The sequence below is a fragment of the Bombus affinis genome, chromosome 14 (assembly GCF_024516045.1).
Source record: "Bombus affinis isolate iyBomAffi1 chromosome 14, iyBomAffi1.2, whole genome shotgun sequence".
In the NCBI taxonomy this organism is placed as follows: domain Eukaryota; kingdom Metazoa; phylum Arthropoda; class Insecta; order Hymenoptera; family Apidae; genus Bombus; species Bombus affinis.
In genome coordinates, this window is record NC_066357.1 from 8,044,478 (window position 1) to 8,060,565 (window position 16,088).

Here is a 16,088-nt window from a genome sequence, read left to right on the forward strand (position 1 = left end):
CTGTAAATATTTTTATCGTGCGTTTGCAAACATTGCGCAACGTACTTTAGAAACCACCAGGCTATCTTTTTTTTTCCACGGCCCTGGTTACCGAGTTCGAGTTCGCGAAAATTGAACTCGGCATTTTCGAATGGAACAGAGGTGGGAGAAGCTCGGACTGCAGGCTCGATGGAAACCTCTCGCCGCTACTTAAGGACTTTGACACGCTATGCCTGTCGTTCTAAATCGAGGTCAAACCGAATTTTCTAGTTTAACCTACTAAATAAGGCAAATTTCTGCTTTCTAAAACAAGACGCTACGCCGGCTGATCGTAACTTCACCGTGAACTACGGGACTCAAAATTAGTCCCGGTGACTTGAGGGATTTCCAAACGACCTAGGTGGAAAGATACGTGCTGTAGTTACGTGCGAACCGTGCGAACCTCGCATCTACTTACGCTGAAACATTACGCTCGATATTGATTTTTGAGGCCAACTTCTCGAACGCTTCTATCGAACGATCAACGAAATAATCGCGACGAGGCTATAATTTCTTCGCTATGGCGTTCGTAGGCCTATGGCGTTTGTCGTTTCACCGTAACCGTAATATACATTTTTATTTAAACTCTGCGAAATTCGATAATAATTATCAAACAAATTCATAGCTTTAGGAACGTCGTTTAAAAAAAAATGGAACCTCGACGGACAGATGGTCGTTTCGTTCGATAAATATCAGAACAAATAATAATTTGTATATTTTTCTACATTTCCTACGTGCCGTGTATTTTTACACTCGAAATTTTCTCGTCAATGCATAAAAATCCGTGGCCTGGTAACTGCTGGAAATGAGAAATTCGACGAGATGTGACGGACTATTTGCAACGAGGTGTTCCGAACGATCGAAACACGAGGGCATAAATAATCGAACGATAAAACAGTAGGCTGTATGCGTGTTTTTGACGATTGTGGGCTACAGTGGACGCTGATAGGGAAGAGGTTGAGAGCACGCGTGAAATTTTCGGATCGTATCGAATCGAAGGCACCGAAGGTACTTTCAATGTAAATAGGTTCATTTCGAAATTTAAAGATGCCGCACACGATCTCCGACCGTTCCATGTAGTCCAGTGTCAACACGCGAAGAGAATTTCATATTGGTTATTATCATGCGAATATAGCAGGCCTACGATGACAACGGATTACATGAATAATTGTCACGTGCACGCCGAACGCGATATGTAAATCCGCTATTATTTGATACAGTTGCGACAATCGTTTGCCCGATTCGATGTTGCTTCTCACGATCCTTTGTATACTTTTGACATGGTGGATTGGGCGCTGTTTACAATTAATATCGATCGGCCGCTTCTTTCGCGCGGCATTTCGTCGCATTAGTTGCGAAACGTCGCTTCTAGAATTGGACGTGTTCGACGATCTATATCGAATGTACTGCCCGTTTAAATTTAGATTGCAACATTCGTCGCTCGAGTCGTTGAAATTTCTATGAAAGGCGTTATGCGTCCATGTTTCAGCTTTTTCCTTTCCTTTTTTTCTTTTTTTTTTTTTTTGTTTTTTTGTTTTTTCTCGTCCATTACATTCGAAATTTCGTTGTAACGCGAAATTTCGGGCATCCGCGTACGATATTCACCGATAGTTTACATCGACAGCGTGATTGAAAACAGCGGTCTGTCAATGAAACGCTCGAAACTTTCTCGATCGCGCGAAACGGTCCAAAAAGCGTTCGGATAAAGGTGTCGTCGCCACGAAGTCACGACTGACGGAGACAGAGAAACAAAATTCTGAATATCGCGACACGCGATACCTACGTGCGTATGCGTGTTTTTTTTTTTTTCAGACGAGAGATTTTCATTCGAAAATGTTGTCGTATCGTCGTTGAACGTTCCGTGACACGCGCTCGAAAAATCGCCATCGCTTTCTGGAAATCGGCGTGGATTCTAGGAAATTAATAACGCTCGAATACCTGATGCGAAGTTTCTAACAAACTTGGAATTAAATATCAGCCGGAATCTTGTCGCTTCGGAAAATTATGCGAAAAACAGATAAGAGCGAAAGAACGTGAACAACGTTTATAATTGGTAAAGCGTGGATACTTATGCAAATTCATATTTTTACGAGTACGGCTAAAAAGTTGGAATGTAAGTAGTACGGTGTTGTTTCATTGGTTGAGCGGAGAGCATAGAGGAAAAACATGGAGGATCCTTGGTTTTTGATTTTTACGTTAGTCGGTGATTGATATACGTAGTTAGAAAGAAAACAACTCGTTAGTTTCAGAGATATGTATCGTAAAAAATAGTTGGTAAATGCATGAAATTATGTAAGATCTAATAAATAATTATTTTTAATACGTTTAACGGAATGAAAAATACCTACATATTTAATCGCAAAAGCGAATAATAAAAGGACAATTTCGAATATTTGATACGTTTCTGTATATTGTGTATAAATATTCTTCGATAATTACACCGTCAGCTTCTTCGTGATTCGTCGCAATACTTTTCAAGAATTAGAGTGATCGTACTGTATCAAATCGATGACGCGTTAATTGCACCCATTTAAATAATCATTAATAATACGAAATGTCGCATACAGCGATCTTTGAACGACAACAACAGTAAACAAGAGTTCCCGAGTTGAAGAAATAAATGGAAATTAACAGACGAGAAAATCTATAAAAAGACGTTCGTTTTTCTCAGTTGCGGCGATACTTGGGCTGAACTTGAACCTTCTATTTGTTCCTAATCACGGTGTTATCCTTGCCGCGACCGGTGTTAATTTTACTAAGTTATCGCGTCAATAAATGTCTACATCGACGGCTCGTGAAACGTTCGACTGACATAAATGCAGACGTTCGCTATTTCCGGAGGAACGCCGCGCGTCGATTTATCAAGAACCAGCCGGCGAGCTTTATCGTAGCGAATTCGAGGTTAAGAATGAATCGTCGAGCTAACCGAACGCGCGTTAACGTCCATCAAGTGGCCGCCTAAGTCGCGCACGATTTTCATTGTCCTCGAGAATGTGACGGTTTCTGCTTTTATCTAAAAATTCTTCGTGCGGACACGATTCGGTGAACGGTCTATGAAAATTTGAAGAGAGGATCGCTAACAAAAAGCAACGGTTACCGGAAACGCTGCACCGCGCGATATAATCGCGGCCGGCGTGAGTCTCGTTTTCCCAGCATCCGTGTTCTAATTGCCTCGCGAACCAAGCGTGCATCGCTCGATCGACTATAACGTAACCAATAGCTAACACGTAAACAGTCGGGAATCTGTTTGCCTGCTACGACAGGGTGTGTCGTTATCGAAAGGAAATTTCGTTCCGACATTCGCCAAGATTGCAACTGGAACCTGGTTGTTGGTCGATGGAAACCGATAGAAGCAAAGAATCGAACGATTCACAGAAAAATAACTGGGACTCGGATAACTCGAACGTTGGTCGGCGATAACGCCGGTGGATAATTAGAATTTATTAAAGTCGGCGAATCGTCGATTTTCGTTAGAGCGCGAACGCGACTTTCGCGTTTCGGTCGCCCTTGGATGTTGAAAATGCACAAGTACCGGTCGTTACGTGTTCCAGAGCGACAGGTTCCCCTGCGAAACACGTGACGCATTGCGTATACTTTCGCAATCGTTTGCGAGTGCGTCCCCTGTACCAAGTATACGCGACTGTTTCACTTGCAAATTAGAGAGAAATCGTTTAATTTTAAACGTTCGGAAACGACAGATCGGATCTATTTGACGTTAATCGTTGACCGTGAAAGGGATGGTTTTTCGTTTTGTTCGTTTTGTGGAGGTGTCGCGCGACATTTCGGTACTGCTGCCAGACACCTGGCAACCAACGTCGGTCAGACATCGAAACCAGAAGAATCCCAGAGGGAGAAACGTAACGGACACGACGTAAGACCGGCTCGAGCGAACGTAATGAGGTCACTCGTTATACGAGAGGGAGGACTCGGCAATGAAAGGTAGACGATCGTAGACGAAACACCGATAAGAGGCTACCGGCGAGGCGAACGCGCATCAAACATTTGCAAAGCGTACCACCAACGAAGAACACACTATCTCTACTTCCGTCTAAAGTTGAAATTGTCACCGTGTAGAACGAGGATGAAGGTTTCCGCACAAGGAAAATCTATGCACGGTGTAAACGCGCGGGTGAAACGACGAAAAAAGAAGCGAAGAAAGGGGGAAGAAAAAAAGAGGTGGCGTGGCTCGTTCAAGAGCGCACCGTCTTTTCGGCCATTTTGGTGTCTAAGAAGCTCTCTAGTGCGTCTTGTGGCCTGTCGATCTCCCTCCCTTCGACCTCTCCTCTCCGCAACCCGACAGCTTCGTCTTTCTTGCTCTCTCACGCACCTAGAATCGCATACGATGACACGTGCACACGCTCGTTGCATGCACACAGGCGCACGCGAGGGCACTCCTCTTTCCGTCTCTATCTTATCCCCTTATTCTTTTCCTCCTCCTCTTCGGCCCCTGCGCTCTTTCTCTAATCCCTCTCCCCCTCTGCCTAGCTTTCAATCTGTCTTACTCGCACGCCCTCCCCCTCTGGCGGCCCCTTCCTTTCTTCCCTCTCGGTGTGTCTCGTGCGCGCGAGCGCCACCGCGCTCGCACGGACACGTACGCGCGTACGCGGCCGTTTGTACACACGTTGACAGAAAACCCTCACACTGGCGCGTATATATACGTGTGCACGCGTACACGCGTGCTGTACTCGCGCGATTCGTTCTACGATGATTCGTTCGAGGTTTTCTCGAAACAGGGGACGAGAAAAACAATCGTCGCCGGTACTCACTCTCACGACAGGAAGAATCACGGGTTGCACTTCCTTCTCGCGTGACGATCGGCGATGCGCTCGGTCCTCAGAATGGTTGGTAGCGGCTCGCCACTCTCGTGTCGAGCCGGTAGCCGCGCTCGTCGCGCATCTTCCTTGACATTTTCCTTCGAATTAAATCGCGATTTTCCTTTTCTTCTTCCTCTTCTCCTTCCCTTTCTTCTTCCTGCTTGCTCTGTCTGTGCTTCTTCCTCCCTTTCCGGCGTCGTTTTATACTTTCACGCACCGAGAAACAGAAACGAGACAAAGAACGTAACACAGGCGCGACCGCGAAACGATCGACGGCCGCGAACCGACAAGGTCTCCAACGAGAAACGTAGCTCCGCTCGTAGACTGACACGCGTACGAAAAAGGAGACCGAGCGCGAACTAACGAAATGGAATCGACGGTTGCACCGAACTCTCCAGTTGTACCGCCTCCCCTCCACCGTCTTCCTTCCACGCTAGGAGCCTGTTGCTCTCCTCCGTTCGATCCTTCCGATCCTCGACAGCGTCGCTGGTACTCTCCTCTTTCTCCCTCTCCTTCGTTTTTCCTTTTACCCTTTGCTCTTTTACCGTTTTCCTTTCCCGTCTTCCGTCTTCCGTTCCCTCCGCCGCCAATTCGATTCGGCAATCCGAGCGACAGGAAATTGGAGGCGCGCGCGAATTTCACCGACGGATCTGCGTTTTGCCACCGTTCCTACGATATCACTGCCACCAACGACGATCCTAACACCGGCTAGTTCTTCCTTTCCTACCCACTCGTTTCACCTTTATCTTCCAATTTCTTTCTCCCACTGCTTTTCCGTCTCTACCGACTCCGTTTTTCTTTCTCCGATCGTTCGCGATTAGTACGATCCGTCGATCGTTCCTCTCTTGCCGATGACGGTTCCTCTCTTGGAACCGAGTAGTTTTCTTGCTCGTAGCGGTACGCCTTGGCCGCAAGAACGGAGCGGAAAACGAGAAGTTTATGCAGCGAGGGCGTGAGTACGAAGCGCGGAATCACGGCGCGCGTGCACAACAACAACAGCAACAGCAGCAGCAGCGGTAGCAGCAGCAGCGACGACGACGACAACAGCGGTTCGTCTCGATCGGAGGAGCGAAACAACAACGAGATTCCTTAATGTATTTGTTGCACGAGTTCGACAAGGTTATTTCGCCAGGTTTCTTCTCTCTCTCCGTCGCTCTTCTCTCACCGTTTTCTTCTCCCTTTATTTTCTTTCTTTTCTTCCTGCTCGTTCGTCCTCCGTTTTCTTTTTCTTTTCTCGAAGACGCGCTTACGCACCGCCGAGGGAAACACCGTTTCTCATTTTCTTCGTTCGTTTCTTTTCGGCTTTACTTCTCGCATCCGTCTTTTCCCCGTCACTCCCCCTTGGTTTCTCTCTCGCGTGTTTCACGGGCGCACAGGCGAGAGGGAGATGAAGCGACACACGCACACGCACCACTTGCCCAGGCCTCGACGTTTGATCCGGCTCCGGATATGCGACGTTCGTCGAGTTGCATTGGGTCGCGCTGCGCTCCCGTAACTGCATCCGCGTCGGACGGTGCGGCTTGCGCGCTAGGAGCGCCGCCATCCAACCACCCCACCATCTTCGTCCCACCACCACCGCCCGACAACACCACCGCTATCCTCCTCACCACCGACTCGCGCCACTACCACTACTATAACACCACTACACCTTTTCCATTATGTGTATCGTCCACGTAACCAACACACGCGACCTTCTTCTACTCGCCTAACCACTACCACTACGTACCACCTATTCGTCGTTCTCATTGTCGATCCTCTCGTAGTCGTAGTCGTAGTCGCCGCCGTCGTCGTTCTCCTAGCGTAGTCATAGTCGTCGACGTTGTCGTTCTCGCCCGTTGCCACCGTCACCATAGTCATCCTCGTCTTTCTACCAGTATTTTCATCGTTGTCGTCGTCGTCGTCGTCGTCGTTGTCGTCGTCGTCGTCGTCGTCGTTGTCGTCGTCGTCGTCGTCGTCGTCGTCGTTGTTGTTGACGCTACGACCACGACCACGACCACTACACCATTACCTTCGTCACTGCCATCGTTCTCGACGCTCAACCGCTCACGCACGGTCACTCCGGTGTACCAACGACGAGCGCCAGTTATGAGTAGTATGTACATACTTCGAACCGTTATTCTTTTCCTACGACCGATCACACGGCATTGTAACGAGTAGCTTGTGCCACCGTACGATCATTCGATTTACAGTTTCTCCGTGAGATCGTTTCGCTTCGTCGTTGTAATCGTTTTCTGGATCAGCCACCGAGCCAGATCTGTTATCTCGTTTACATTTTGGCGCACATTTTGAAAGTCGCGCCCAAACGTTGCGCGCTCCGTGCCACGCTTTTATTTATTGTTATTTATGCCAGGGACAAAGATATTATTATTATTATTATTATTATTGTTTAGATCATTTGGATTATTTCGGAGGATATGTATCGGATATGAATGCGAGATTATTTTCAACAAAATTTCAGACGTCGAACGTTCCAAATATTAAGAATTCGATGCATTTTGGAAATGACGCCAGGTCTCGTCTGCTGCTCGGTGCGAATCCACGGGCGGATTTTTATTATTTATTCGCTTCGTGTGTGGCTTTGTCATTTTTCCAGAGAGTTATAAACGTTGAAAATTTGATCGAGAACTCGGCCATCTGCCATTCCGCAACGACGATATATAAGAAAGGACGCTAGGATATAAAAAAGGGATGTGTGGAACTTTGTAAAAATGTATAAATGGAAATATTGGACATGTCGATAGATAAAGTATTCTAATACAACGACGAAGAAACAGCTTTTGATCGACGCGATCGGTTCACAACAACCAAGAGAAATTTCTCTTTTAATCGATTAAAAAGGTTTAATCGATAAAGGTTTCGTGAATTTCGTCTTTATTTTGCTAGCGCGACTGCAAGTTTAACGCGTTGCGTTACTCCAAGACATCAACTACTATCTTTAGAGCGAACGTTTGCTCATTTCGTAAAGCCACGATACGTATAGGGACGCGTTCGGCTCCCCGGAACCTGTTCCAGTCGCATTGCTTTGTCTTACGGTCATAGATCGGTTTAATGCATTCTTACATGCGAGTTTTATCGATTTCCTAGTCCCGCTCCTGTCAGCCTTCTCCTCGTAAAACGCGATCCTTCTAGAATTCAGTTTAAGAACGCCTCGCTACGTTTCTCCAGCCAGTCGAACGAATTTCGTTCGCTAAAATTTCGACCGCCGTATAGCAAATTGATCGTTTCCACGAAACCTTCTGCAACGAGCAGCTTCGCTGAGAAGAATAGCTCTGACTTTTGGCGTTACTTTGCCAATCGAGGGTCTCGCAACAAAGACTCTCCATATTTCAATGACAACAAAAGAATATTCTAGCATCCTTAATTCTTCGAGGTATAATATCTTCATTTCTCTGTTAGTTACGTAATTTCTTTATACGCGTTTGAAATTATATCGCGAAAGAATCACATCTAATCAAATCGTGAAGCTGTGGACGAGTGTTTTTACACAACCGATTAAATATTCATTCGATAATAAATCGACGTACTTATGAATCATCTATTGTAATGTCGGCATCATCGTGTTGCGAGTCTACCTTCCGACTAAAAGGACGCGTTATTGCTTGAAACGTCGGGAAAATTTGGCCGTTTCCACAGGCACGATAAACCGCAAATGTTTCTAAGATTTTTCACTGGCCGCTTACATTTCCATCTGCGAGGCTAGCAGCGGCGATTCACGCAAGAGAACACGCGCGCAGACGTTTGGTAACCCGCCTGATCCATTCCTCCCCGCTCCACCGCACGCCACCGTGGCCATGACACTTTTAATAGGAGACAATTTGATGCAGTTGCTGCTGCGATTTGAAATTTAAAAGCTAATCGCTACGACGCACAGTGCCACCGCGTCCATTTGCTAGTTTTTCTGGAGATCGATGGACAATAAATACGTGGCGTGCAACATCCGGGCACGTACGAGGCGAATAAAACTGCAGCACACAGTTGCACGCGGATCGACGTCTTTCCAAGCGACCGCCACGCGATACACAGCTCGAACCTGCGGCCTTTGAAATTTACATTCTACGGTATCGTCTATTAATTATTATAATTTATTAACTGAAAATACGCATCGTTTGGCCGCGGTTACAGTCACGATAAAATCTTGTTAAATTGACCGTGAACATCCCATTAATGGGTGCATCTACGATAAACGCGATTATAACTTTTATCTGGCCGCGTTTAATCCGCCCGCTTCTTTCTTACCTCCGGTAATTGAGCTCGCTCTCTTTCTTTCTTTCCTCTCTTTACCTATGCACGCGATATACAGCGGTGCGCTTCGCGTGTAGCGGAAGAAAAATTGTTTCGTTTCGCGACACCGTCTTAAGGGGCATCGTCGCTGCTGTTCGCGAATAGTATGTCATCCGCTTCTACGTATACCGATCGCGAATGTGTTCACGAAACACGGCTCTCTACATCGCAGCATCCGATAGATACGCGTACTGTGTATTATAGCAGCTACGTGAAATATTTTTTTAGCTCTCAAAGACCGCGAGCGTGTTACAAATCCATAACAAAATTCAAACAGAAATTTCTTTCGTTCGACGAATGTCACCAACGTTATAGACTTTCGATATTTTACATATGTTTTTATATTACATCGTACGCTACGACCATTTTCAACGATTATAACGGCTATTTCGTCGTAATTTTCGATGAATTTCTCGGTAGAATTAATTGCATATATATATATATATATATATATAGCATCCATATAATATATATATAATATACATCCATTGAAAAATTCCAACAAACTTTATCACGCTTGTTACTTTTGCATTAGGAGACACGTATGATACGAACAAAGTATAACAGATTCGTAGTAACATACGCGGGAAATGAAATCAGCGAAAAGCATAGATACCAAATATTTATTATCAGTGGCCTCAACTTATGGCCGACCATGTTTGTCCCTGTGAATCCTATGTTCGGTTAGGATAGTTGGCTGAAAGTCGAAAGTCCTATCTATTACATTTATTGGCTTATCTTATCACGGATAAGCCTATATTTTTCGCGTATCGTTTCAAACTTTACGCAAGACCACTCGGAATAGCTGGAGATCGGCGGGCGGAGAGGGTGGAAGGAGGAAGACGACGGAGAAGGGGATCACGACGGTAAAAGAGGCGATCACGCCGGACCTTGAGGCGGGCGGACGGACGGTTTAGAAATTCGTTAGATAATCTTGGGGCACGGCGTGCTTCGGGTTTCAAGATGGCAGTCGAAAGTGGCTGATTAGATAGGACGCCCCATGTCGACGCCTTCTGTGCCGACTGTCGCAGCCAACGACGAGAACAACCGACGACAACGATCAAAGACGAGCGAACGGTTATGCAATTCGCGCGAAATTGGTGTATTTTCCCCACAAACGTTGGCGAGCGCGCTTTTGCACGCGCGCTGATCGCCGCGGAAACGAGAAGTAAGGGCACACCATTTGACCGTACCGACATTGCCGTTTAATCTCGCAAAACCAATTCCATGTATACTTGACATTAAATTTTCCACCGGCCTTCCAAGTTAGCGCGTCGTTATGTGGGCAGCCAGCTCCTACCGCTGCCTTTCTCTTTGCCAGCCAATGTCTGGCTACACGTTCCGAAAAATCTACGCCTACCGTAGCGTCCGACTTTGTTCAAACGCTTTTCACAATTAGATCCACGTTCATCTATGGATCTTTTTCTTTCTCTTTTCTTTTCTTTTCTTTACGATTTACAGCTATACACGAGCCGTAAATCGTCTTCCTCTTACGCGTCGTTTGCTCGCGTTCGTCAAACTTGACCGGCTAAACCAGAGCTGTCCACGTACACGATTATTCGCAGGTTGAAGACGTTAATTCGACGTTTTCGAAACTTTCGAGATTTTATGGCTAAAGCGGTTGTAATTCCACTTTTTGAAATTTTATCGTCAAATTGGTTAATTAGAGCGTTTGAAATTTTAGTACCGTCTAGTGGCTAATTCCGTTTTAAACATTTTCTTTTTTTAACTCTAGCCACAGAGCTTCGTTATCCGCGCTTATCGCGTATAATTTCACCGATTTTCTCTAATTTCCGTTTCGCTGTGCTAGCCGATTTGCTAAACGAGTTCCGTATAGCAGTTGCACTCGCGAATCGAAAGTCTCACGAGCGACGTTTATCGCGCGATCGATCGATAAAGTTGAGGATAGTCAATCTGCGACGACTCGAAAGGGCGGGGAGCAAAGGAGCGTTATTCATAAGCTCTCGAACAAGATATAACGGTCGGCATTTTATGCGTGAGTTCTTCTTCACAGCCGCAGCTTGAACTGCTCCGGTCGGATACACGGTTGTTTGCGTGTGTACGTGTGTTTCTCTCTCTGTGTGTGTGTGTTTGTGTGTGTGTGCGTGCGGGCACGTACGTCGATGCCACGTGACGTCTAAATTCAGTCGGCCATTTTGGAGCATGATTCATTTGTTTAGAATGGGTTGGATAGGAGTAGGAGGCGGAGCCACGCACACCAAATCTTCGTCAACGTTTTAGATTCGAGTCGAACGCACCGAACGTGCCCAACTTTCGTCACACGTGTCCCTTTCTGTCTGCCTCTTATCCATCTTTGTTTCTTACAAATTTTTCCAACGCGATCTTCATCGGCGAAAGTTACGCGTGGTTATCGATCGAGCGCAGTACTTTCGAAATTTTTCAAGGCGCCAACAATAACGCTGTTAGGTGGCTGGAAAAAGAAAAAGAACGAAAAAAAGAGAATGAAAAGAAGGAGGAAAGGAAACAGAAACGCGAGCGAGACAACGCGCAAGGCCTGGTGCATGGGAAACGATTTCGTATCGAGTCCTTCTGTTTCGCATCGACCCTCGGCGAACCTTCGCCACGAATTTCGCGCCCTCGAACGATCATCGAGACGGCGACCGCGTTGTCTCACTCGAGCCGGGATCAAGGAGCGCGACAAGGTTACGAGGTACACGCTGTTCCCTCGAAAAGGAGCATGAATTATTTATCGGGCACAAATAAAATGAAAGGAGAGGAAGGCGAACGCACGGGACAATGACGATCTTATCTACGCGTTATCGAGTCGAACGGAATCTTTCGTTCTCGAAATTCTTTCTCCGTGTTAAGTCGGTTATAATCGATCGATTCCTTGCGTTTCCTTCGCGCGTTTCTTTTATTCCGCTGTTCGTCGAAATGACCGTGTGCAACGAGGCTTAGAAGAAATTTATCTTACGCGCACCTTTTGTACAGCTAATTAGTACATAGATCGCGAATTCATATCTTTTACGAGCACAATTAAAAAGATACAGTTTAGATAGAAAACGTTTTATCTATCTATAGGCAGACTGAACGTTTCATACGTCTCTGCATATTACCTGCATTCTGCACATTTTTGCCTCTTCGATTCTCCTCTTGCATAAATTTCATTATTCCACTCGTCGCTACACCGAGTGAAAATACTTTGATATTTGCAATAACATTGAACAAAGTAAGAGCGCAATTAGCAAGTGACTATATCTAGCATTATCTAAGGTTACATCTAATTAAAATCGCATCTAAACCGAAGATCGCAATTAGCAAGCAGAATAGCGAAGAAACAAGAATAACGGAACAAAGTACGAACGAATATCCTGCTACGAATCTTAGCAATTTGTTTCTTTCTCGGACAGCGAACAAATCGAAAATATATCATTTTCACTCGACATCGATTATCCTTCGTTGGAATATCAGCTGATCGATTTTGCATATAGCGAGAGAATTTCCGTAGAAACGGAGTCGATCCGCCAGACGGACAGTCTCTTCCTTCTCGCTGGCTTCCTCGAAGCGGCCGCATCGTGTTTGGTCGGACATGTTGCCGAAAGTCCGAGCGTTGGATGAGGGAGCTGGTACGGTCGGTGTGTGGATGGGCTCAAGGTCAGTGGCAGTGGGTCAGTCGGACCAATCGCGCTGCTCCTCTGACGAAGGCCGCGCCGAATTCGAAGCACGCTTGAGAGGGGAAGCGAAACGAATCGAGACGAGTCTTTTTTTTTTCTCGAGGCCGGCCTTCTTCGACTATGGTTACAGTGGATGCTTATTCGGACGAATTGACGTTTCCAAGAATTCAATACGTCAATGTAATCAAATACGTATCTACGCTGCCGTTGATAACATATCCGGACGCTTGTAAATTATTCACCATATGTAAAATATATTCTTCGATTTGATTTTCGCCTGTGATTTTATTTCGCCAATTTGTACTCGGTCGATGGCACATGTCCACGCGAACAATAGTTAAAATTTATTAATAGATATACGCGAGAAAGCGAGACTTTAAACAGGTTTGGTTCAATGTTGCAATGTTAGAACGTTAGAAATATTTCTAGTCACATTGTAAAAACTGGCGTTGATCTGAGTGTTTGTCCTTCGTTATAGATAAATATAAAATTTGAACGATGCGCGTATATGACTTTGTTTCAGTTGCAATTTGTCGGAGTATTTGATCGCGGTTCGGTGCTACGACGATATTTTCGCAATGATGCGTTTTCTTTATTATCAGGCTTCGTGTTTCACCTTTACAGTATAAAATCTATAAGGTCGTACGAAAATACCAAATGATGCGAAACCTTAAATACTTTGGCTTGATCGATTGGTACACTACACGAACGAATAAATAAACAAATACAGCGGTGTGCAAATACATTTTGTAGCCAGTGTTCGTTGGTCGTAACTTTGAAAATACTATTGGAAAAATATCGATCTTTGGAAAAATGTTAAACCAATCGTCTAGAAATATCTACGGACATTATCATGTGTATGTATAATTTATAATGTACAGTTACTGCAGTTTTCAGTTGTTTCATTCGTCCGAATAGGCATCCGTTGTAACCATGGCCTTACGCGACTCTACGACGTCCAAGACTCCCTCTAGTCCGTCGTCTCGTCGATCGTCTGTTGCTCGTCATTGACACGATCGTTGTAATCTTCGTGGTGTTCATCGTCCTCGTCGTCCAGATCGAAGCGTGACGTCGTATCGAGCGTGTACGGTCGCGCGCGTTAATTCCGGTGTCGAGCCGGTGCGGTGCAGGAAAGAGAACGGACAGACAGACCGGTATGCAAGCCGGCCTTGACCGTATCTCTGCTTATCGCCACGTTCGCGCTCTACGCTCGACGTCACGCGTCACGTTGTCGACGCCAACGACGCGAGAGTTATCCGGCCCGTCGGAGACGACGCCGACCGCGGCATTCGTCAGCGCGACGCGAACGAGCCGGTTGCATTCACGCTGCGATCGTGAACCTAACCTAAGCCGATCTTCGGTATCCTCGGTGTAAATTCTGTTTTACCAGCTTCGCGCGACTCGTTCACCGAGAAGAGGCGCAGAGATCGAACATGCGTTTTCTCACGCGTTTCGCAATACTGTGAAGTTCCATGCAATTTACAACGCACCGATGTATTAATTCAATTAGAACAAACGCTGGATTTTCGCGTTTGCATCGGCAACGAAAACAGGAATCGTTTGCAGGATGCATCCCGATGCTGGCCCATTAACTTTGCTCGCGAGCAGAAATTTCCACGTCGGCAATTACTTAAATTAATTTCGCGATAATTGTATCGATTATGCAAATTACGTAATTCGTTTCATTAGCCGGCGATACGTATTATCGTAACGAGGCAACGAAACGTGCGCCTCGCGATTCGTAACGCACTTGGAAACGCGATAGTCGCGAATTTCGTCGAAGCCGATCGTATGACGTCAGGGCAAAGTGGCGTCACGGTTGTTACTGTAACTTAGATACGAGCACATCCCTCTTCCACTATAATTTAGTAATTAAAACGATGTTAGCGAGTTGATAAGTTACAAGCTGAGACTCTCACTTGTTCTTTCCAGTTACTTCTTTCTTATTCATCCTCGAATGAAAAATGAACGGTTCTACGGAAGCAACCTTTATCCAGGTTTCACAATTTCGTGGTCTAATTAGACACGGTTCCTGTATGGTATAATTACAGATACGTACACCTATACTCATGAATATCTTTCGATAAAAAGAAGAAAAAAAGAAAAACTTGGAACGTAGGTACGAAACAAAAATCTTCTTCGCATCGTCCGGCTATTAAATTTCGTTTATAGGTCTTATTTCAGTCGCGTGTTATCCCTAGACCGCAATTTTTTATGCATTTAAGACTTTATCGCGCGCTCTTTACATTTGAAAAATTGTTAAGAACTCGCGCAATATGCAAATTGCGTAAAATATCGAAAATATAATGCTCTCTATTACTTTTAGCAGATAAAGCGAGCTTTTATACGCCGGCTGCTCTGTCTTTTTAATTGTATCGATAAAGATATGTATTTACGTAAACATCGGTAGTTACGAGGGTCGCCAAAGGGTTCTCGAAGCGATGGTAAATGCGAGCTCAGCTCTGCTCTGACACCGACGCCGTAACGCATGCATAAACGCCGGTGACGAACCGATGTTTATCCGTAAGTGTCGTAGCCTCTGTAATTGGTATTACGTAAGTAGTACTTGCACGCGGTGTTACTCCTGCGTGGATAAGCAATGGATAGCCAACGAATCATCGCCTTTCTCCTGCGAGTCGCTGGAACGCTCTCAAACCTTGCTTGCGACCGTTTTAAACGTTCGTTTAACGTTCCACGGGACATTTGTTGAAGTTGGAAGGAAACCTTAACCCTGGCGAACAAAATCGAAATGCCGGAGATCGAGATCGAAATTGTTGAAACGTAATTTTAACAGTCTCGGTACGCAAACGTTGGCGGGAACGTTCGCTGCATTCAAATCGTGTAGAAGATCGTGAGACTGGAAATCGTCGAATCCTAGCTGCGATTCGCGAGGAATGCGAGTGGAAAGGTTTGCCATAATTCCTCGGTAGGTGCAAGGGCAAACAGAGCGAGAGAAAGCGGCCAAGAGAGACACAGGCAGATCTACTCTCTGCAAAGGCAAGACGCGGATCGATCCCCTATATATCGGACCGATGAGGTTAAACGCGTCATTACGAATCGATAAAGTCGAATCTCGGCAAGCTTTGTAACTAATTTGTAATTAGTTGGAGCGGCGCCAACGATTCTATGCACTGATAACTCGGCAAACTTTCTCGGTATACTCGTGCGCGCACCCGGTCATACGTCTAGGAATTAAGTTAATTTTCCACTCTGCTAGCACTTGGCAACACCACGATTGGTGTTCTTTTCGGGTTAAAGACAGACGTACGATGGAGGGTATAGTCCGGGAAAGTAAGTCGTTCGAGGAAAATACATTTGCTCGTTGCTCTTATTAAATATA

At 45.6% G+C, this 16,088-nt stretch overlaps 1 protein-coding gene across 4 annotated transcripts in view; it reads right to left on the bottom strand.

The window, feature by feature from the left end:
- Positions 1-16,088, bottom strand: part of LOC126923944 (mushroom body large-type Kenyon cell-specific protein 1) — a 104,365-nt gene that overhangs the window by 79,089 nt on the left and 9,188 nt on the right. For 3 of the 4 annotated variants that reach the window (XM_050737892.1, XM_050737890.1, XM_050737894.1), the window contains exon 1: positions 4,785-6,624. The exons of the other annotated variant lie outside the window; for it this stretch is intronic. The gene's annotated coding sequence lies outside the window, so the exon portion shown is untranslated. Of the gene's footprint in view, positions 1-4,784; positions 6,625-16,088 lie in introns of those variants that run through there. 4 annotated transcript variants of the gene reach the window in all.